The sequence below is a fragment of the Pan paniscus genome, chromosome 2 (genome assembly GCF_029289425.2).
Source record: "Pan paniscus chromosome 2, NHGRI_mPanPan1-v2.0_pri, whole genome shotgun sequence".
NCBI lineage: Eukaryota > Metazoa > Chordata > Mammalia > Primates > Hominidae > Pan > Pan paniscus.
In genome coordinates this window covers 115,508,585-115,532,532 of record NC_085926.1, presented here as the reverse complement: position 1 = coordinate 115,532,532, position 23,948 = coordinate 115,508,585, and the positions used below count along the sequence as shown (strand labels likewise).

Sequence of the window (23,948 nt, the reverse complement as noted above, 5' to 3'; positions counted from 1 at the left end):
AGAAAGCCACAGGCCGTTATCTGGCTGAAGGTCAAGTAAGTCTTTCCTTGCCCCTCCATACATGCAGGAAGGAAAGGGAAGAGACAAATCTCTCTTGCCCCCAAAGTAATGCTTTTCCTTTCTTTCTTCCTTACTCCTTTCCCTTCCTCTCTCCAGGACTTCTGGCTGTATCTAGAGGTGAAAGGATCTGAGCCTGAGAAAAGAACTTTATGCCTTCAGGACCCCAGTAGTTCAGGAGTGTATTAGAGATGAGGGCCTGAAGCTGAAAGGGTGATAAATGTTTTGTTTTGTTTTAGTAATTTAATGAAGACATTCTCTCTCACTCTGTCTTACTCTGTCCCTCTCATCTCTTTTGGTCCCTTTTTATCTGTCTCTTAACTTATTTTTTTTCCCATAAACAACCTTAGTCTGATGAGCAAATAATGATTGCTGAAGGTGTGCAGAGGAAACGGGTGAGGAGTGTAGAGAAGGATGTACGTTTCTCTCCTAAGACTGAACATCATCAGTCTTCTTAATTCTCAGTAAGTGAAAAGAAACCCTTTCATGGTGGATTCACAGCTGTCCTTTCTCTAATTCAATTCAAATACAAATCCACCCATTTACCTTGGATATGGGATCTCTCATAATTACTGCAGTTTTTTTTTTGATAAGAACTGCACCTGATTTTATTTATGGTTCTCAACTCAGGATATATATTAGAATTATTTAAGAAGCCTTAAAAATTCTGACTTTCAGACCACTCCAATAATGAATTCAATCAGAAACTCTAGATGTGTGCTGTGGTGGTTTGCTGCACAGATTAACCCATCACTTAGGTATCTAACCCAGCATCCATTAGCTATTCTTCCTGATGCTCTCCCTTCCCCCAACCCCCATAGAGGCCACAGTGTGTGTTGTTCCATGTGTTCTCATCATTCACCTCCCACTTGTAAGTGAGAACATGCGGTGTTTGGTTTTCTGTTCCTGTGTTAGTTTGCTGAGGATAACAGTTTCCAGCTCCATCCATGTCCCTGCAAAGGACATGATCTTGTTACTTTTAATGGCTGCATGGTATTCCATGGTTTATATATACCACTTTTTTAATCCAGTCTATCATTGATGGGCACGTGGGTTGATTCCATGTCTTGGCTGTTGTGAATAGTGCTGCAATGAGCATACACATGCATGTATCTTTATAGTAGAATGATTTATATTCCTTTGAGTATATACCTAGTAATGGGATTGCTGGGTCAAATGGTATTTTTTGCTTCTAGAGCTTTGAGGAATTGTCACACTGTCTTCCACAATCGTTGAACTAATTTTCATCCCCACCAACAATGTAAAAGCATTTCTTTTTCTCAAAAACATGGAATGCTTCATGAGTCTGCATATCATCTTTGCTCAGGGGGCACGCTAATCTTCTCTGTATTGTTCCAATTTTAGTACATGTGCTGCCAAAGTAAGCACTGTATTTCTCAGTACTTCAGACAATTCCAAAGTGTGGTCCAAGTGGAGGACCACTGTTTAGGGTCAGAGTTTAGGGTCATCTCAACAAACAGACACACAATATCCTAAGGTATTCATGTCTCACACACATATTTTGACTTATTAGCAGAGTAAAAATATGAGAAACATGTCAAGCTGGACTTTAAACATTTAGCTTTCTATAGATATGAACATGAAAACATGTACAAAAATTCCACAGTAAAATTAAACTGATTGATGCCTTACCGGGCAAGGACTAGTAAAAGTATATTTTAACAAAGTGTTCAAATTATTTGTGTCCACATAGTGAATATAATGTTGGCTATGACATGGACTGAGAGTGTATTTTTATATTAAATTGCAGTACTAAGAAGCTGTTTAGTAGATCAACTTCTGTTATGGTGCTATGCTTGGATAAGAGAAATGATTGACAGTTTTGCAGGATCATTCTGAAAAATCCCACCCACTTCAAGATAATTAAAACATGAAGTAGGCTGTAAGTGGAAGTGTCTGGAGAATGGCATTTTTTTTTTTCCTGACAAGTGATGTATAGGATTTGATTCTTTGGGGGTAGTAATTTGTTTCCGGTTTTGTTTAACTCTAAACTATCCATGAACATAGACCTCAGAGACTCCATATCGTTACTTGATTTTTCTCATTTACATATGCTACAAACATATTTATTTACTGTGGGTTCGTTACTGATGGAACAAAGATAAATAAAAATACAGCTTCTCCCATCAGGTTGCTCACAGTGTAATGCTCAAAATATAGTCAGAATTACTTGGGTGCTGTGAAAATGTAGATTCCCTATGATTCTAAAAATTCTGATAAAAGTTTGCAGTAGAACCCAGGAAGCTTCATCTTCATGGACTTCTGCATGGAATTAGTGGAAGGATTTATAATGTGAATCTTTTTGGAGATGACATTGGTGTTCTGAAACTATCTGTGGTAAAGAACCCATTTTAATTTTTTTGTTGTTTTTTGCTGTTATGAATAAAGCTGCTGTGAACATTCAGAAAAAATTTTCAGTGTACAAGAGACTAAGTGAAATCTAATAAAAGGCCAGGCGCCGTGGCTCACGCCTGTAATCCCAGCACTTTGGGAGGCCGAGGTGGGCCGATCACGAAGTCAGGAGATCGAGACCATCCTGGCTAACATGGCAAAACCCCGTCTTTACTAAAAATACAAAAAAATCAGCTGGGCACGGTGGCGGGCACCTGTAGTCCCAGCTACTCTGGAGGCTGAGGCAGGAGAATGGCGTGAACCTGGGAGGCAGAGCTTGCAGTGAGCCCAGATCATGCCACCACACTCCAGCCTGGGCTACAGAGCAAGACTCCATCTCAAAAAAAAAAAAAAAAAACAACTAATAAAAATTAATTTATAAGGAAAAAAGCAATGAAGGGAAAACCTACAAAATACAATCCCTGATTTTCATTATTAGATTCAATAAACATAAAATTACTATGTCAAATTGCTATAAAAGTTTTTAAATGCCTGCTCTTAGTTTTTGTACTTATTCTGTTATAGACTGGTAAATAATTTGCAGACTGACACTGAGCCACACACCAAACATTGAGTAGTAGTATTTCCAATTTTTGTTCAGAATAGCAGTAATTCTGTGAAATACCAATAGGCTAGAAACCAGAGGAAAAGAGTCAATGGTCAATTAAGTTTGGGAAATTGTCAGATAAATAAAATTTCCTTACAATAAAAGATCTTAAAATGTCTACCATACCAGTTTGTTTGTAAACGCAGGAGAAAGATAGCATATGGGTTTTCCTAAAATTATTCAGTCATGGATTTGTTTCCAAGAGCTGATTAACAACTCTAAGAACCCAGTCTTGAGTTGAACACAATTAAGGAAATGCTGATCTAGATAATTTTCCTTATTTAACAGTTGAGGAAACAGAACCTAGAGATGTCAAATGACTTGGCTTATAGTCAAACAACTATTTCATTTACCAGTTAACTGAATAATTAATTAAATTTATTTATACTAAATTAAGCAAAATTTTAATGAGTATTTATTTATTAGGGTCAGGTACTCTACCAGTGCCTTGTCTTCCAGATTTATAATTGGAATCTTTTACACACATGAAATGCCTAACCATCTACCTCAGGAACCCTTGGTTCTCGTTTTTCTGCAGACACATATATCACTAATTTTCCTGTGTTGTTTACTTTGTGTGCTTCAATCATTCTTTCTAAGATTTCCCTACTGTTTATAACTGAGGACATTTTTCTGGATGACGTTGGCCTAATCTTAGCCAACTTTGTTAAGACTGAATAGTCATGCAATCTGGTAAAAAGATTGGCATATTTATTTTGTTTTGTTTTTATTTCAAAGAATATTTGCATAGCAGTTACTACAGGTCCATTTTCTCAGCTACTACTGGCCAAACAATGTTCTTAGCATTTCACATGTACTAACTGATTTAAACTTTAAATCAAGGGCTTGATGTAATTATTTTTATTGTACTTATTTGGAGATCAGGAACCTGAGACATGGAAATATTAAGTGGCTTGTTCAAGGTTATAGAGCTTATACCTGGTAGACTTAGGATTCAAACCCAAGCAACCTGGTTCCAGAGTTCATGTTACACCAGGTAGAATTGTACATCCGCTTTATGAGAATAACAAGTATACTGCTTTAAGGTAATAGGAAATTACCCAAATGAACAAGAATTATTCTAAAGAATTCAGGATTGTAATGGAAAGGGATTTTAATGTTCAGATAAATGCTTTTCCTTTTTCACTGTAATTCATCTGGACAAGAAACTGTTTTCTTCAGGAGATGTGACAGAGAAGATTTTCAAAGACAGTAAAAGCTGTAGAGACATATTATCTTAGAGGAGAATGAGCCTTAAAGATTATCATAACTGGAGTTCTTAATTGCATTTTAGAAGTTGGAACAACTGTAGATTTTCTATAATAAAATAATGGTGGGATTATCTACATGTACTGGGAGATAGTTTAATAAACAGAATCATCTTAAAAATTTTCTCCTATGATATTTTGCCATTTATTCATTAAAAACAAGTTATTGAGTATCTATAATGTGCTACATAGTATGAAAAGTGCAAGGGATACAACATTGACTAAAACAAGTTCTCTGCCTCCATTCACATCAGTCTGCTGGAAGAGAAAGCTTTAAAACACAAAATGAAACAAACGAATGTGCTGCATATTACCATTTATCTGCACAGTAATTTATTATGAAGCAGCATATAACAGCATATTCTTCAATATAATATTTTTGTATGTGTTCTCCCAAGAGAATCATGACTTGTAGGTTTGAGAATCACTACTCTAGTTTCCACCTTGACTTTATAGGTTAGCCTAATGGATACTCTGGAGTTTATGACTCATCTAGTTCAAGATGTGGTGGAGCCGGGGTGGCCTTCATGTCAACAGATTCTAAATCAATGGCTGTTTTCATGTTTCTGACTTATGTAGTCATTTTTATTTCATCCTACTATCCACACAATTATGAGCTAATAGAATATAGCTAATTCCTTCTCTTTTATTTATTATGAAAGAAAATGTTTTGATTTAGAGATGTTTACTATGGGCCAAATTTTTGTTTTTAGCATTCTACCTTTATATAAATTGATACATGGACAGTATATTTTTACATAATTGTTCATAGGTTATATATTTTTATCTTTCAAATGTATCAAGTATCAACATGTTTAAGATTAATTTTATAACTAAGAACTCTTTATTAAAAAACTAAAACATTATCCATAAAAAAAAATTTTTTTTCAAAGAAGTCGCTTTTGACCTCCAAGCCTTATTCTTGGTCCCCTCTCTACCTTTCTAGATGTAGCCACTGATCACATAAGTGAGTTTAATATGAGTTTTATGGTTATTTTCCATATGTCCATATGCCTCTGTTATAATTATACCTCTATGGTAACCACAGAAAATACACTGCAGTTTTTTTGATATGGTATTGTACTGAAAGTATCTTTTAGCCATTTGCTTTTTTTTTAAGTAGAATATCAATTTATTTTATAAGACATAGATCTACCTTCTTCTTCATAATTGTTGCATAGTGTTTCATAGTTTGGATGTAACACAGCTTATTCGACTATCCAAACAATTCCCAATTATAAACAGTGATACAATGAATATCTTTGTAGAGCTTTTTTATACATTGAATAAATTTTTCAACATGTCAGCTGTAAGCCTAACAGGAACAAGGCAGCGACATTTCTAACAAGCAGTCAGTAACTCATCACAGGCTATCAAGGCAAAAATTACCTGCCATAAGATGTTAACATTTTGCTTTCAAAGATCAGCTTCATGGAAGTAACATGCAATGCTAGGATAGTAGCAAAAACAAAGGAAATTTGCATACATTTAATGAATAAATACAACTTAATCAATCCAGAAATATTTATCAAAGACTTGCCTACCTGGTGCCAGGGTTTCTGTTACAGGTAAGGAAAAACAATGGTGAACAAGACACAGATTCTTCTTTCAAGGAACTCACAATCTTAAGGGAAAGAGAAAGACATATAATTAAAGTTTATTTCCTTATGTCGTTCAAGTCTTTTTGTAGGGATATGAGTAGGGTAGTATGATGCCTTATTGGAAAACCTCCTAAAAGGGTGGGTGTGTCTACTAAGTCTTTTCAAGGTGTGACTTCTAACTTGAGATCTGAAGGAGGACCAGAAATTGCAGTCAGATGCCGGGGGTGAGATAGGAAGGACATTCCAGGCAAACTGCATGTGCAAACACATAGAAGACACAGCTATATGTAAGTAGGAGTAAAAATAGCTTAGTATTTACTACTAGAGTGTAACTATTAAACTATGGTATGAAATATGAGAGACATACAAACTGTTACAAATGCATGGTCTTTATTTTAGTACTATAATTTTGATTACATCAGCCAAAATATCTTTTATTCCTTTTGTAGTAACCCACCCATATTTAATGTTATAATTCAATGCACTTGATCCTTAGTCATTTATTCAATATTTAACAAATATCTACTGAGTCATGACTTATTGAAAGGTGATATCTTGGATGTTAAATTCAGATTTCACTCAAGGGGAGAAAGGTATTCCTAATTAAGTGTAATATCCATTAACACAATTTGAAACTGGAAGGTAGCAAGAAGAAAACAGTGCAGATATGAAATCAGAGGCCACATTCAAAAATAAAATTTTTTTTTCCATAAAAAAATTAAAATTTATACTGGTTTACATTGCACATGTTGTTGATATTTCAGAATAAGAATTATTGTTAGAAAGAAAACCTACCTCTAGTCTTATGAACCCAAAATTTTAAGTAGAATTTTTTTTTGCAGTGGAATCTTCACTATTATCCAGTTAATTCCATTATTTCATGTGGCAAGAATAATAATAGGTATCAAATTATTTAATTAATTTAAGAATATGTACTTTATTATATTTTATTCTCTACTTCATCTTTTCTCCCCTATCCCTTAAGGATATCTCATCATTTTATGTCTTTGTGTTTCTTTAATTTGGATTTGGTCAAATATAAAACAACTCTATTACAACAGCCACTTCAATAATCAAGATGATAATGTAATAATGGAATGTTAAAATATTGTCTCCTTTGAGATAAAAGTAATTTGAAATACATGTTACCTACTTCAGATTGTTTTCAGACACCCAATTGGACACCTAATTAGAAAGCATAAGGAAAATCCCAGGGAAGCAGCATTGCCACAGAGAATATGAGGAAAAAATAAAATGGCTTGTGTAGGAATAATCAGGAGAAAAGTTTAATGATTTTGAACTTTGAGTAGTAGATTTAAAGTGCTACCTTCCAGTTTCAAATTGTGTTAATGGATATTATACTTAACTAGGAATACCTTTCTCCCCTTGAGTGAAACCTGAATTTAACATCCAAGATACTACCTTTCATTAAGTCATGACTCAGTAGATATTTGTTAAATATTGAATAAATGACTAAGGATATACTTCAAATATACTACTCTGTTGAGTAATATATTTAAAATGACAGAGGATATGCCTACAGATGTCAAGATGGAATTTATTCATTCATTCCACAAAATTCAAGTGCCTACTTGGTACCTGGCACAGTTCTAGATACCTGTGATTCATCATTGACTAGAACAAAGATGACTGCATCTCAGTCAAATGTTAGAAACTTTTTATTTTTATTTACCAAGAAAAATCTAACAAAAGGAAAAACATATAACCTATACTTTTAAAAGGTTTATGCAGATGTTTATATTTCTTATGTGACCAGTTCAGTGGAATTTGCAAGTTTATTTTTGGGGGGGGGATTTGTGAAATTATTGCCAGTGGACATTTTCTAGACACTTTTCTTTTTTAGATTCTCTTGCTATCAAGGAAAAAACCTGGGATCTTGTGCTCAGTGGAGATAGATGACATTTGCCTGATCGACATCTATGATTTACACGTAATACTTTATAGCCCAAACATAAATGCATTATATTTTAACTGTAATGCTGCTAATCATACTTTAAAATCTGTTTAGAGTGGACTATTGAATTAGTTTTATTCATTTATTCATTTTAAAATTTATACTTCTAACTCATTGCATTAATGAATTTTTTTCAACAGATATAACTTAGTGTCATGTTAGTTGGTTTTACTAAAATTGGTATATTTTATGAGCATTGGATTTTAATCTTAAACTCTTCTGTCAATGAAAGGCTACAATATTTTACTACAACTTTCTGGCAGATGTGAGCAGAGATTTAAGGCTTGACTTGTTATCACCTTCTCCCTCATGGGATTTTCATTAGAGATATCATTTCTCTTCAAACTTCAGATGATATAGAAAGAAGTACCAAAGGGAGAAAGTGGATTAGTAGGAAGCTTAAGGGAAAGAAAGGTGTCAATATAAAATCAAATTTGAAACACTTGAAAATCGTAAGGGGCTAGGAAGGTAGATAAGGGTCTAAGGTTGTATACAGAAAAGGTATCCATAAAGAGCTGCAGGTGGGGAGGAAAATAATGGCATGGGTGCAGGAAAAAACACTACTCTAAATAATAGGATTTAGTAGAAAAGATTCAATAGAAAGTTATATCTTTAAGAAGTTAGCACACTCATGTGAGTACATACATCCTTCTTGTATCGGTCCATTTTCATACTGCTACAAAGAAATACCTGAGACTGGGTCATTTATATAGAAAAAAAGGTTTAATGGACTCGCACTTCCACATGGCTGGGCAGGCCTCGCAGTCATAGCAGAAGGCGAAAGAGGAGCAAAGGCACATCTTACATGGTGGCAGGCAAGAAAGTGTGTGCAGGGGATCTGCCCTTTATAAAATAATCAGATCTCATGAGACTTACTCACTATCACAAGAACAGCATGGGAAAAACCCGCCTCCATGATTCAGTTATCTTCTGCCACGTCCCTCCCACAACACGTAGGGATTATGGGAGCTACAACTCAGGATGAGATTTGGGTAGGGACACAGCTAAACCATATCACCTGTGATGATGTTCGATGGTAATTTGTTTTGGTTTTATTTATTTATTGAATTTAATTTGCTTGCTTCTCTCTTTCTTTCTCTCTTTCTCTGTCTCTCTCTCTCTCTCTCTGTCTTGGCACTATTTTCTCCCTAGTATTATGGTTGGTGTACTGTTATACTTACCCAATCCTACCTGGTAGACAGTAAGCTGTATCAGGATAAGGGTTGGGAAAGGACATTCTCTGTCGCTGTGGTACTCAGCATGTTACCATATACATATATGCTAACCTTATTCAAAATCCTTTTGTTGAATGAAGAAATGAATGACTAAATGGATGAATGAATGAACAGATAAATAAGTGAAAAACCAAATGAGTAATGTATTAGGTCTTGGAAATAGTGCAATTTAAACTTAAAGTGGTAGATACACTATTACTCATTAAGTTCCATAGGAAGCGTACTCTGAGACAAAGACCAAAGTTCATTCAAAGTGATATTGAGTTTAACACCTGTGGGAGAGTGAAGGCGGCATGATTGGGCAGAGAGAGTTGCTGATCCACAATTTACTTATAACAGAGGACTCATGGGGCTAGGGGCCAGGACTTTATGGCCCTGTACAGACCAGTCATTAGGCAAAGGCTGTCCCAGAAAGGTTGTGACTTTGAAGGAAGACTCAATTGATATCTTAGTGAGAGACTCAGTAGTGGGGGAGTGAATGTTCTTCTCCTACAGGTGAGGGTCTAGAGAATCACCACAGCATCTACTACAAATACCAGAAACAACCATGGGTGCTATTTCCATGGAAGGCAAATCCAGGGCCAATGAATGGAAGAGAGGACATTTTCAGCTCAAAATAAAGAAATATATTTAAATGATGTTCATCATTTAAAAAATTCTTAGAATGTAAATATTTAAACAGAGCCTAGTCTGTTCTGTTCCATCACATAATTATTAAGCATCAGATGCCAAAGGGAGAGGATAAGATTTAAGATAATTCCCAGCTCAGCGATTGTCATTTTACCTTTTTCTTCTTCTTTTTCTTTTTTACTGTAATTCAGACTCAGTGAAATTTAAGCAGGGGTTTATACTGATATATTTTCTTATTTTTATCATAAAATGAATCCATCAGAATTCCAGGGTTAGCCCATGAATGGCAGTAATTAGACTCTCTGGATATGTGAGGGCATATGTAAATAACACTATACGTGTTTCCCAAGAGTAGTAAAAATCTAAGGTAGGGATATTGGAGAGTTAGAGGAGTGGAAGAAATAAAAGGACATTGAACAGTGAATGAACTTAATTCAGCTACAGTTTTTTTCTGAAGGAAAGTGACTATGTGTTTTCATATGAGGAAAGGAAAATAGGAACTGTTAAGCCCCTGTTCAGTTCTAGGCCCCGGGCTATATGCTTTATCTATGTTATCAGTACAATAAAGGCAAAATATTATATCACACTAAATGGGCACCAGGCACCCTTTTAAGTATTTTACGTGTATTAACCATTCATGGTAAGTATGTTAATATTATTCTTATTTTATGAATGAGGAAATCGGGACATAGAGTTTCAGTAACTTTTTCAAGGTCACTGAGATAAAAGGTAGTAGCACTGAGATTTGAACCTATGGTAACATGAAATACTGCTGTTCATCTTATTTAAAAGATGGGTCTTCATTGTTGGCTGCAGAATGATGTAAAGCATACTGAATTGAGAAATAACTCCAAAGTGCTGAGATAAGATTGCCAATCAAAATAAAAGTGGCCCAAAATGAGATGAAAAATCCCCCTTAACAAGGATTTTCTAAAGCAAGTCTGACACATCTCTATTGATAGTAAATCAATCCATTGTGTTTTTGACTATGCAGCTTGCATTTTGATGGAGCATGTTTATGTGAATTTGTGTGTGTGTGTGTGTGTGTGTACACCCAGTGTATAAACTGAGTTGTTCTTCAGGGCTGTACAGGTGTCTTCAGTGTTCCCTGCTGCTTCCAATATAGGCAAACAGTTAAAATGTTAAAATAATGTGTTCTAGGGAGGAAAACTGTGGAGTGGAGTAGGTAAGACAGAGGTTTCATTTTAACTTCATCATTTATTAGCTGTAAAAATTTGATTAAATTACTAAAACTTTCTAAGCCTCAATTTTCTTGCCTATTAAATGGAATATGCCTACCTTTTAAAATATGTCATAAAAGAATCAATGAGGTAGCATGTCCATAGTTCCTGGCATATCACAGAGGCTGAAAGCATACTATGTTAGTTCTCTTTTATCTTCTACGTCCTATAACTAGTCAATCTTTAATTCATGTAAGGTAGCAGATAGATTCCTCCAAAAGGCAATCTAATTTAATAATTTGAAATATGCTAACTCAGCATGTTTCTCTAAGCCCTATCCTACCTTGCTTACTGTGTCTCTTGTCCATTTCATTGAGTATTAGCTATTTCCTTGGAAGCTACTTATGCATGACAAGAAAGGAAGCTTAATATATTTTTCTTTGGTTTACTTTTTCAGATATATAGAAAATCCACATCTGTAAAGACAGAAGTGGAAATTCTAAGAAGGTTAAACCATTAGCTAATGTAAGGCTTGGGTTTTTTTCTATAGATTTATTTATACCATCTCTACCCTCCCCAACCACAATAAACAAAAAATGGTTGAGGTTATGTCTAGCAGGACAAGTAGATATATTTTGTTGGGCAGCTTGATAATGGGCCAGGAAGACCTCACATGGAGGCGCCACTCTTTTATGGTAATTTAGTTATTTTTTGACAGTGATAAGGAAAACTGATGGAGCCACTGCTTTCCTGTTAGTGAGCTATTCTAGGCTACAGTGAGTTTATAATTAATCAGTTGACATCAAATGAATGATAACCTTGCTTTTTAACATTTGACTTATAGGGCATATTTCCATCTCACCAAATTACCTATTTTGAATGTTATAATTTTCATTCTGGACCTACATATTAATATTTTTTGTTAACTAGTAATTTATATGTACAATCAACACTCATTTTTGCAGAAGGCAATTATTCAGTCTAATAATTACCTGGGCTCTTTGGTTCCAATTTTTCCCCTTAACTTGTCCTTTTTTGGCCATTCATCAACAGCTTTATCCTAGAGAACAGAAAGGAGGTGGGAAGCTTAGGTGAGTCTCATGTAAGATAGTTGGACTTCAGGGTTTGAAAAGGTCAAACAGCAAAAAAGTCAAATGCAGGGCTAAAGTGAGATTGTGTTTTCAGTGGAGGTTTTTTTTTAATTTAATGTTGAAAATAATATGCAGTACAGTAGAGTCCCCTTTTCCACAGTTTTGCTTTCTGTGATTTCAGTTACCTGCAATACAGTACAATAAGATATTTTGGAGAGAAAGGCTACATTCACATAACTTTTATTGCAGCATGTTGTTATAATTGTTCTACTTTATTATTAGTTATCGTTGTTAATTTCTTACTGTGCCTGATTTATAAATTAAACTTTATCATAGATAGGTATGCGTAGGAGAAAACGTAGTGGATGTAAGGGTTGCTGCTATCAGTGGTTTTAAGCATCCACTGGGGGGTCTTACAAAGTATCCCCCATGGATAAGGTCAGACTATTGTATTCTTGATGTTAGTATTTAAAGCCAAATTCATAGTTGCAACACCCATAAGCTGACAGACTGTGTATATTTGTGTGTCTGTGAGAATATATTTTGTCAGCACTTAGTCTCCTTCATAGAATCCTTTTATCATTCTAATGTCACTTATTATGGATATCTTATTTGTAAACATAACTCAAATGCACACCTTTGGCAGGGAAATTGTATCTTATTCATCTCTGCATCTCCATTGCCTACAACTTGCCCTACAGTCATTAGAAACACTCTTGCTGCTGAATAAGTAAATAAATGAGAGATGAATTAATGTTAAGGAACAAAATTAGAACACAATTTAAATAATTCTTCATATCACATATGAGATGCCATATTTCTGGTCAGTATTCCAAGCTGAAAAATGGATTCTGTGTTATTCAGATGCCAACCTCAATCCTGGAAAATGAACTACTATAGTCGCAATCCTCCACAGCAGTTCTCTGTATAATTTAACAATGCATGCTATCCGTTAGCTACTACCGAAGCTTTGGCTCCAGATGCAGTCTTGGCATCATCAGGCAGCAAACAAAGAATCCATCAAAAGGCTGGAGACAAGTTTGATATATGCAGTTCACTCCTCATCTTGGAACATCACTGCCAGTCATGTCTTTACAGCTGTGGGGGAGTTTGTTCATTTTATAACACCTACAACATTACTACATAAGCTTTCATAATCTGACTGTCAGAAACATCTCAGGGTGAGTATTGTACCAAGAAAAGACTGGCGTAGCATGGCCAGGGACGCAGCAACTGATGCATGAGAAACAATGGTCAGGCCTTTCTTGTGTAGCTATTTTTTTCTTTTCTCTTCGTCTGTGTAATCGGGTATAAGGAAGTATCGGTACCAGTGTTAGACCCAATTATTAGTGCAGGCCTTTTACATTGTAATCTAATTCTGTCTTTTCTCTTCCCCATTAAGGTATTTAAAAGCAAACAAAAGAGTTTTATGATGAAGAAGACAAAAATAACTGGGGAAATTTTAGGGTGCTATCATCTTAACCATTTTCATAGTTGTATTTCACCTTAAGGATGGGCAGGAACACCTTTCTGCGCAAACACACACACACACACACTTATAATTATTTTTGTATATTTATGAAAACTTATTCTTCCATGAGCACATTAAGGCACATATGAAAATGCAGCTGCTCCTCCATAACATCCCTACTGAGAAGCCAGATGATGATCATTCTGATTATTTTGTCCCATGGGAGTGGCTTTAGAGTGGAATGTGGGTTCCTGGCTCTTCACCATGATGGAGGTTCTATGCCTTTTCCACATGCCTATGTACTGCTGGGTGCAGGGCTGAGGGAGAGAATGGGGCAAACACCAATGCATGCTGGTCTTCCTTTCTTCAGTCTCCTTTCCCACCTGCTACTCCGCCTTTCTTGAATTACTGCTTAGTATTGGAATAGCTTTCGTGCTAGAACGGCACCCGTGCAATAACAAATACTGCCCCATTTCAGTATGATGAATGAAGAGTTTTAATGAAACTGGCCCAAACTGCTCTGGCAAGCTGCCTTATTTTTGTGTTCTAAATGGGAGTGATCCATCAGCCACACGCAGTGTCTCTGTCTCCACATCCCCCCTCCATGCACCTTGCTCATCTTCCTCACCAGGCTCTCAGACTCTCTGCTCCTCTCACCTGCCTGTTCTTCCAGTCTTCTGAGCTTGACCAGTGGGGTGGTGATCCTCTGCACCCTCCCACTTCATATCACTAATCTCTGCTGATGCACTGTGTGAGTGGCTGCATAGCTCGGTGCATGTGTCTCCCGGCTTCATTCTTCCCCAGCCCAGGATACTGGCACGCTAATGTGGTAAAATGTCTGGCAGGTATTAATTACACTTGCAGACGGCTCCTTCATTAGAGTTGCCGATCTCCCCTGAGCAAGGTTGTAAATCAAACTATGATTCATGACTTTTAAAAAATTGGAAAAGATAAACAAACACTGAAGGGAAAAAAAGTCTTCCAAAAATAATAAATATAAATGAAGAGGAGGGATGACACCTTAATCAAACTGGCTGGTAGCTGCAAGCAGCTCAGCATTTTGCTAGGGTGAAGGTTTGTTAGATGGCTCTTTCTCCTTGTTATTTGTTTCATCGCTTAAAAAAAAGTAAATAGCACAGAATTCTTTTTATTTCTTTTGGAGAGCTGTTTAAGACAGACCGTGTGATGAAAAATACAAGTGCAATCTGCATAGTTGTTTGAAGGATGATAGTGAGGTGGGGTTTTCATTAACCAGGAATTTAAATGAAAGGAGAAGAAAAATGAAGAGGGGAAAAACAACTCTGAAGGCTGAAAGTTCCTCTCTGAGTAGAGTTTTCCTTCTTTTCTTGAGTAGTTTTTCTACAAAATACCAATTTGTGAGGATCATATGCCTGAAATCCTAATACTCTGAAGCTGTTTTAGACTACCTTTTAGCTAATTCTAAACCATCAATGCTATTGTAAGAATATCTATCTCTCAGGGTTGCTGTAAGGATTATATGACATAGTGCAAATTAAAACTCATTAATAAAAAATTAAAAATCATTATTCACATATATGTATATAACTTGGAGACAGATATCCATCAAAATAATTAGTATTATTCATTTTATTTTAGCAAGTAAGCCTGTATTGCTTACCCACTGTATCCACAGCAGCCTGAAATATACTGTAAGTTGTACCTTTGAAATAGAATGAGTTACCATTGTTTTTATTGGACTTTGCTATTTAAAGTGGGAGAGAATTTCACAGAGGCTAAAGCATAGTCAACAAGTCTCACAGGAATTCAGACATAGATGTGGTTTTGTATGACTGGGAAAGGCTTCATGTAAAAGGCTGGACTCAAGCTGGATCTGAAAGATGAAGTGGATTTCCATAAATGTCCAACAGAGAATGCCTTTGGGGGATGCAGACTGTACAATGAGCAAATCAAATGGGGAAAAGGTTTTGCTCTATTTGGGGAACAGCATGGAGGACAGTCCCTTGGGCAAGAGAATCATGACCTTGTATAGTAGAGGATGAGACTCGCTGTAATGAACTGCTGTATCAAAGACAGGTAGAAGAGTTTTGAAGAAAACTCCAACCAACACAGGTATTTCAGGTGACACATATCTCTGTTTCTATTTTGTTTGCCTGCTAGAATAACCACACTCAGGTTATTGGGAACACAGAACATGGAGAGAGACTCTGAGCTCTTTAGCAGTTTTGCCATTACATTTAGGTTCTGTGCAGTGGCAGTGAAAGTTATTGTTAGGACTTTGTATTGGGGAAGAAGCACTTGGGACTTGGGAGACTGGCCATATTGCCCAGCATCCAACCTGCTATCTACCTTCCATCTTTGTCTTAAGTGCTTTTGAAAGTAGTTGGCCAGGAGACCATGGGATGGCCTGGGGACCATGGGAAGTTACTGTGGCTCAGTAGAGACAATTCAGATTTGCCTCTATTCAGCTGTAGTAACAGAGATCATTCAAATTGGTCTCTACTCAGCTATAGTAACCAAAACAGCATGATACTGTTGTAAAAACAGACACACAGACCAACAGAACAGAATAGAGAACCCAAAAACAAATTCATACATCTAGAGTGAACTCATTTTTGACAAGTGTGGCAAGAACATACATTGGGGAAAGGACATTCTCTTCAATAAAATGGTGCTGAGAAGACTGGATATCCCTATGCAGAAAAGTAAAAACCAGAACCCTATCTCTCACCATATACAAAAACCAAGACAATGTAGATTAAGGAATTAAAATCTAAGACCTCAGAGTATGAAACTACAAAAAGAAAATACTAGGAAAACTCTCCAGGATATTGGGCCAGGCAAAAATTTCTCGAGTAATACTCCATAAGCACAGGCAACCAAAATAAAAATAGACAAATGGGATCACGTGAAGTTAAAAGGCTTCTGCATAGCAAAGGAAACAATCAACAGAGTGAAGAGACAATCCACAGAATGGGAGAAAATATTTACAAACTATGCATCTGACAAGGGATTAATAACTAGAATAAGGGGCTCAAGCAACTCTCTAGGAAAAAATCTAAAAATCCAGTTAAAAAATAGACAAAAGATCTGAATAGACTTTCTCAAAAGAAGACATACAAATGCCAAACAGGTATATGAAAAGGTGCTCGATATCATTCATCATCAGAGAAATGCAAATCAATAACACAATGAGACATGATCTTACCTCTTTTGAATAAAACAAGTTAAAACTTGTTTTATTCAAAAGATGAGCAATAACAAATGCTGGCAATGATGTGGAGAAAAGGGAACCTTTGTACACTGTTGGTGGGAATGTAAATTAATACAACCACTATGGAGAACAGTTTGGAGTTTCCTCAGAAAACTTACAATAGAACTACCATAGGGTCCAGCAATCCCATGGCTAGGTATATATCCAAAAGAAAGAAAATCAGTGAATCAAAGAGCTGTCTGTAATCTCATGTTTATTACAGCACTATGCAGAACAACCAATAATTTGAAGCAATCTAAGTGCCCATCAACAGATGAATGGATTTTTAAAAATGTGGTACATATACACAGTGGAGTACTATTCAGCCATAAAAAAGAATGAGATACTGTCATTTGCAACAACATGGATGGAACTGGAGGTCATTATGTTAAGTGAAATGAGCAAGGCACAGAAAGACAAACTTTGTATTTTCTCATTTATCTGTGGGAGCTAAAAGTTAAAACAATTAAACTCCTGGAGATGGAGAGTAGAAGGATGGTTACTAGAGGCTGGGAAGAGTAGTGAGGTGATGGGGAAGTAGAGATGGTTAATGTATACAAGAATATAGTTAAATAGGATGACTAGGATCTAGTATTTGATAGCACAATGGGGTAACTGCAGTCAATAATAATTTATTGTACATTGAACAATAACTAAATGTATAATTGGATTGTTTGTAACACAAAGAGAGGATAAATGCTTAACATGATAGAGACCCCATTTATGCTGATGTGATTATTATACATTGTATGCCTGTATCAACATATCTCATGTACCCCACATATATATATATACACCTACTATGTACCCACAAAAATTAAAAATATAAAAATTTAAAAATATGGAGATCCATTCCTACTTGGTTCCAGATGAATTATAGTTCTCTGTGAACCAAGAAACATCTGTATAATTTATAGTCCATTTTGGCTTGCTTTGATAAAGAAAACGTTATTTTCATTCTTAAGAAAATACAGGCTGCATAACATGATACAATTGTTGATGGAGGCAGTAAACTGTTTCAGTCCTTACTTTAAAACAACAGCAGCTACAAAAACTGGTCTCTACTCAGAAAGGTTATGTGGGGGAAGGGACCACCACTTGAGTTCAGAGGAAGGTTCATTTGCTAGGATTGTTGTAACCAAGTACCACAAACTGAGTGGCTTACATAACAGTAATGTATCGTCTGAAAACTCTGGAGGCTACAAGTTCAAAATCAAGGTGTTGGTAGGATTGGTCTCTTCTTAGAAACGTGGTTTTTAGATGTATTACTGCAATCTCTGCCTTCATGTTCACATAGTGTTCTCTGTGTGTTTGTCTGTGTCCAAATTTCCCTTTTTTATAAGGACACCAGTCACATTGGTCACCCTACCCCAGCATACCCTCATCTTAACTAATTATGTCTGCAAAACCCTGTTTCCAAATAAAGGCACATTCTGAGTTGCTGAAAGTTAGAGCTGCAACATATGAATTATGAGGAGGGGAGACACAATTCAGCACACAATAGCAATGATAAACAATAGTGCCCCATCCTTTCCAGTTACCTTGGGGATGATACTTTTTTCTCTATAAGATACAGAAATTACAGGCTTATTGATTAATCTGATATGTTTTTAGTACTAATTTAAATTTATATTTGGGGGGATATGGGGGATTAAGAATATCTCCCAGCAAATTCCCTTTCTGTTAATCTCCCCCAGCTTGCAGTGACAGGGACGTTACTCTGGAAAGAGATGTACCTTAGGCTTTACCTGTAACTGGGCACTGTCATGGCCGACTGTTTTCTCACCCAGTCAGACCCTCCAACAAATGCCATTTTGTTTGTAGTAGCAGGAAGAAATGGAAGGAAAGAAGGAAGAACTGAGGGAAAGGAGAAAAGGGTCCCTTTTTTCCCACAAGTAGGAACATAAAGCCAGAGTGCCCTTCTCCACTCATTTCTGACCCAGAGAGACTGCTGCAGCATCTCTGACCACAACTATGTAACACCTAAAACAAGGGAGCCCATTCTGAATACTGTGGTGATAATTAGAAAGAAGGCATGGAATTTTCCAAGACATTAACATTGGCAAAATCGTTCTGAGTGTGCTTAGTGTAAAAGTAATATTTGCAAAACACATCTGTCTATTGAATATTACAGTCAAAACACGTGGCAAACATTTTCATGGTATTCCACCAGGGGGTGCTCCCCCCAATAGAAAGAAGCAAGAAAACTTGAAAAAATGACTATTTGAACAGCCCCAAAGAAAACATTTGTTTCTGCCAAAATCATGAAAACAAACATTTTTTTTTCTTTGGGAAACAAACATATTGGCTCATAAAATGAGGTTTGAAAAAGAAAACAGCTTCTATAACATATATATGTACATATTTTAAACTTGCCTGAAGGAAGATAAAACAGTGCATTGACTGATGATAGGTTTGATTATTTCGAAACTAAGAAATAGAGTCCCAGAGAGCGTTCTCAGATCATTTCCAGCTTAAGAACTTTTAGAACGTTAAATGCAAATGAAGAGAGAGAAGCCAATTCTCCTGACCCCTGTAAAGCTCCTAAAAACATGCACTCCTCATAATATAGACAGCCGAAACCCCTTAGAAACTATATAGGAGTTACTATTAAGAAGCAAGCATTCAAGGATCTGATATGGCCTAGACTCTATGAAGTGCCAGTTTGATAAGCCATGTATCTGAGGTCCTCCTCTTGAGAGTTTTTATGCAAATCACTAGAAACCCTACTTTTAATTTACCAAGAACTAAGTTGTATGGTGTGAAGCTCAAGGAATTTACTCGAGACTCAAATATTTTAGAAATTTTTTCTTTCAAATATACTTAGATTTTACATTATGAACCTTGCTTTTATACAAATAACTTTTTCGTTATTTGAGGAACAAGATAACATTTTCTTGGCAGGATTACTATAGTCCCCCCAACAAGCTCTACCAAAGAAGATAATAGAACTTATTGAGCTTAAATGAATTATAGGAAAGTTCCTGAAAAGTCCAAGGTAAATGTGAAGAGAACCCGATTCTCTTAACCTCACCCAACCCAGCACTTGATTCTCCCTTGTTTCCTGGTTTTCATACACACATTGGGAAAGGAAAAGGAAGAAGAAACAAGGATGTCGTTATGGCTGAAGGAGCTTTGAGCTTCCTTTGCTCTTTATCACAAAATGCATTGAATATTTCCCTCATTTCTCATAAGCCTGTTACATTTAATCCTACTGCTTATTGATATAAGAAAACTAAAACCATCTCTACTTTTGCAAAAGCGTATTTTACAATTTCTAGAACATTCACAGCAGCCACAATGCCACAGTGAATTGCCTCAAAAAAACAATGCTGATTTCTGTTTTGGGCACATTATTTCAGAAAACAACTCACCAGCAATATAGCAATTCTACACAGAATCGTTTATATCATTACGTGGAAGATTATAACCCTAAAAAATATTCCCCAATTTGTTTCTTTACTGAATTCTGCTTTCTAAAGTCAAGACAAACAAATAGGTATCTAAGAGAATTAGAGTGGTAAGAGTGTGAGGCTTAATTCCATATTGCACGTGCATGATGCTCTGTTTTTTATAGCTCCTGCTTAAATAAGCTTGAAAATAAAGCCATGGATCGATGGCCTGAGATGTATCATTACGGAGAATGCAACCCTGGGATTAAGTTAACCAGCCATTCTTCCATGCCGTGAACAAAGCTTGTCCTGGGAATCTCAGACATATGTTGTGGCCTGGTATGGCCCTTGTATTGCTTGCACCCTGCTCTGTGGGCTATATCACCATGAGTCAGTGGGCTTGGCACAGAAAGGCACATTCCAGCTACAGACCGAGGAAGAAGAAAAACTTCACACAGAGAGAAGAAATGGCAGAAACTCTATTGCAGTAGGAAGAAAAATAGGAAGTAAGAGTTTTAAGTAATATTACATAGTCAACTAATGTTAATAACATCAACAGCTCTCTTTGAATGACAACTATGTACCAGGCTCCTTTTATACATTATTTTTGACCCTCATGTAACCTTTATAAGTATTCACTCCATTTTGACAGATGATAACTGATGGCCTCAGGTTCTGTAACTTGTCCTAGAATCATGCAGCTAGTATGTGGCTGAATTTTATTTGAACCCAGGCTTCTCTGCCTTCAAAGCCCATGTCAAGTATGTGTTATGTGGCACCATCATACAATTTTATGTTTTCTTGCAAGAGCAGCATTTCAATGAGTGGCTCAGTCACTTATTCTTTGTGTAACTCTAGGCAAGTTCACTTAACATCTCTTGGTGCTTGTTTTCTTATTTGTAAAATGGGGACAATAATATTACCTAGGGCATAGAGTTATGGTAAGAGTTAATGATTAAATATATATGAAGCACTTTTGAGAGTGCTTAGAACACACTAAGCACTAAATGAAACTTAGCTATTATAGTAATACTATTGTTGAAATTGAACATTAGTGAAAAGAGCTTCCCAGAGAATACTTCCAAAAGGGGTAATAACGTCTGAATTATAAGCTTCCGGAGAGCAGGTATAATCCTCTCGTGTATATGCTTATATGGGGAGGACAGTATGAAGAACGTGGGAGCACATCATTTACTCTAAACAGGCAGTTAACTGGATCAAGATAAAAGGAAATTTCAGGGATGCAACTCTGATCTTCCAGGAATTTGGCCAAGTGTGTGCTGAGGTTTATTAAATGTTTTACTAACACGTGAGTTCTTGCCTTTTTTTCTGGCGGGACCTAATATATAGGCATCTTTTATTCTGAACCTAGGCAAGGGGAAGGAGAAAACCTCATGGCAAAATGGTGAGGAATTGTGAGACAGAAGTTTCATGGTCAGTCAATAGAAAAGAAAGAAAAAAGAAAAAATGTTAGTACTATCATTTATTTATAATGTAAGTTTTGAGAAACTTCTCACAATTCATGTTGAGAGAAAAACATCTACCCTCTGACTTATCCATCTTTACTGCCACCCTTGCTCCCTGAACTCTGGTTCTTTGTTTACTCAAAAGGCAGCTGGCTTGACTAGCTTTCCTGATGTTTTCTTTTGAAAATAATAAAAGAAAAATAAAGCAAAAGCCATTCTCCCGAGGCGATATCGAGAAGTGTCACTTACCTACCACCTTTCTTGCTTTCTCTCTGATGTTTAAGTGGTAATGCTCAGGACTGGTAATGCTCCAGGAAGTGACCCTGCCCTCAGGCCCTCTCCCCTACCTCAGGCAGCCTGACTCAGAAACTGTCCCCTAATCACCTCATCCTCAGTCACAGCTGAGCTCCCTGGTCACCTCTTTCCAGGACCCACAATTCAACCTTATCCTGCAGCAGCCATGACATTCTAGAAACCTCACACTCCTGCCTATGTGCGTGCCCTGCAATATTTTTTGCTATCCTGTAAGGAGACCACACGCAGGCTTATCTCTGAGATGCTCTAAATCTAACTCAATCTAGTCAGGATTCCAGTCGTCCATCCTGATAGGTCTATATCACTGCAAGTGTGGATGAAAAACACAGACTGTCAGAACTGAGAGGATGTCTCTGTATCATCTTGTCTCACAGTCTTAAATTTCAGATGAGGAAACAGATGCCCACATCACTGTTAGTGGATGACTCCAAACAAGAATCCAGGCTTCAAAACGTGATGCACTGTTTTTTCCTCTGTGTTACATGACACGACTCCAGGTTAATACTCTCTGATTTGTTTTGATACCTAGGACATTTTGCTGTCTGATGTATCTCATTTTTAATCCACAAATAATCACTGATTTTTCTCTCTCCTCAGTTTACCAGTGGGTAGACATGGGTGGAAATTTATGTGATATAATTTCATAAATTCTAGGAAATTCCTGGTGAATATATTTCCAGGGAATGGCAAATTCTTGGGATTCCCTCCCCATCAACAAAAATGAGTCTTTCTAATATGTTCTTTACAAGCTTGATATTTGTAACTGTATGAACTATCATAGAAGTTTACATTTTAGGAATATAATCAAATAATAGAATAAGATGTTAATTAAATATTTTTTATTAAATAACTTTAGAAGTATAAATAATATCACCAGTAAATTTTTAGATTTGTTGGGAAACTGTGACAGTAAATTGTGTTCAGGTTCTCACAATGAAGTAATAGAGAAACCAAATATTCCTGGGTAGATACCCCTAACCTCTAAATTTATAGGATAATGATATGACAGTATATTTGCTATATAATGTACTTATTTAAAATAGAACAATTAAAGGAAAACAACTATAGCTTCAAGTGATGGTTCCCACATTTTAGACAGCATGAGAATAACTAGAATGATGCTGTTTAAACTCAGATTCTGTTCCCTGGTCTAGACCTACTAAATTATCATTATTGGTCGTGGGGCTCTGAAATCTGCATTTTAAACAACTATTGCATTTGATTCTGCTACAGCAGGACTGCACTTTGATGAAATTTGGTTTAAGTATTTATTTGCTCAATGGCAAAGGTTTTCAAAGAAAACTGTCTATTCAACCATGCCTACATCAATTAATAACCATTACAGATTTTTGTTTTTAAAAATGCCAAAAATAGTATTCAAGTTCTTGCTTGAGAATTCTAAAATTTTTATTGGTCACAGAGTGCAGATTAAAGATTGAAGGGTTGAGGCTCAGACTATGACCAGATCAACTTGCCTCTGGAGACTTAAATGTTTGCGATGGTAGGGATGATAACGTTCTAAGACTGGGACATGCAGGCAATGGGAATTGAGAGGTCTACTTCCTTAGCCTATGATCTGCACCCCTTGAGGTCTAGCTCTGTAACTGACTAGCACACGTTTACCTGCATAATTCCACTCACATTGTGCTGCTGGATAGAGAATTGTGATCATCCTGTTAGTGGGGAACTCCAGCAGGGCTAGAGCCTAAATATATCTATCTTGTGCTATCCAATATAAACATAATACAATTTCACATATGTAATTTTAAATTTTCTAGAAGTCACATTTTTAAAGAAGCAGCAAAATGGGTGAAATGAATTTCATAAGATATTTTAATTATGTATATAAACTATTATCCTTTCAACATGCAATAAACATGAATACTAATGAGATATTTTACATGTTTTTAATAACAAGTCATCAAGAGCCAGTGTGTATTTTATACTGACAGCACAACTTAGTTTGGGCTAGTCACAAATGCTACATAGCCACATGTGACTAGTAGCTACTATAT

At 36.2% G+C, this 23,948-nt stretch overlaps 1 non-coding gene across 1 annotated transcript; it reads right to left on the bottom strand.

The window, feature by feature from the left end:
* Nucleotides 1-1,339: 1,339 nt before the first annotated feature.
* On the bottom strand, nt 1,340-1,446 carry LOC112439350 (U6 spliceosomal RNA). Its single transcript, XR_003027649.1, has one exon. It is a non-coding gene; the product is annotated as a U6 spliceosomal RNA (small nuclear RNA).
* Nucleotides 1,447-23,948: the final 22,502 nt, after the last annotated feature.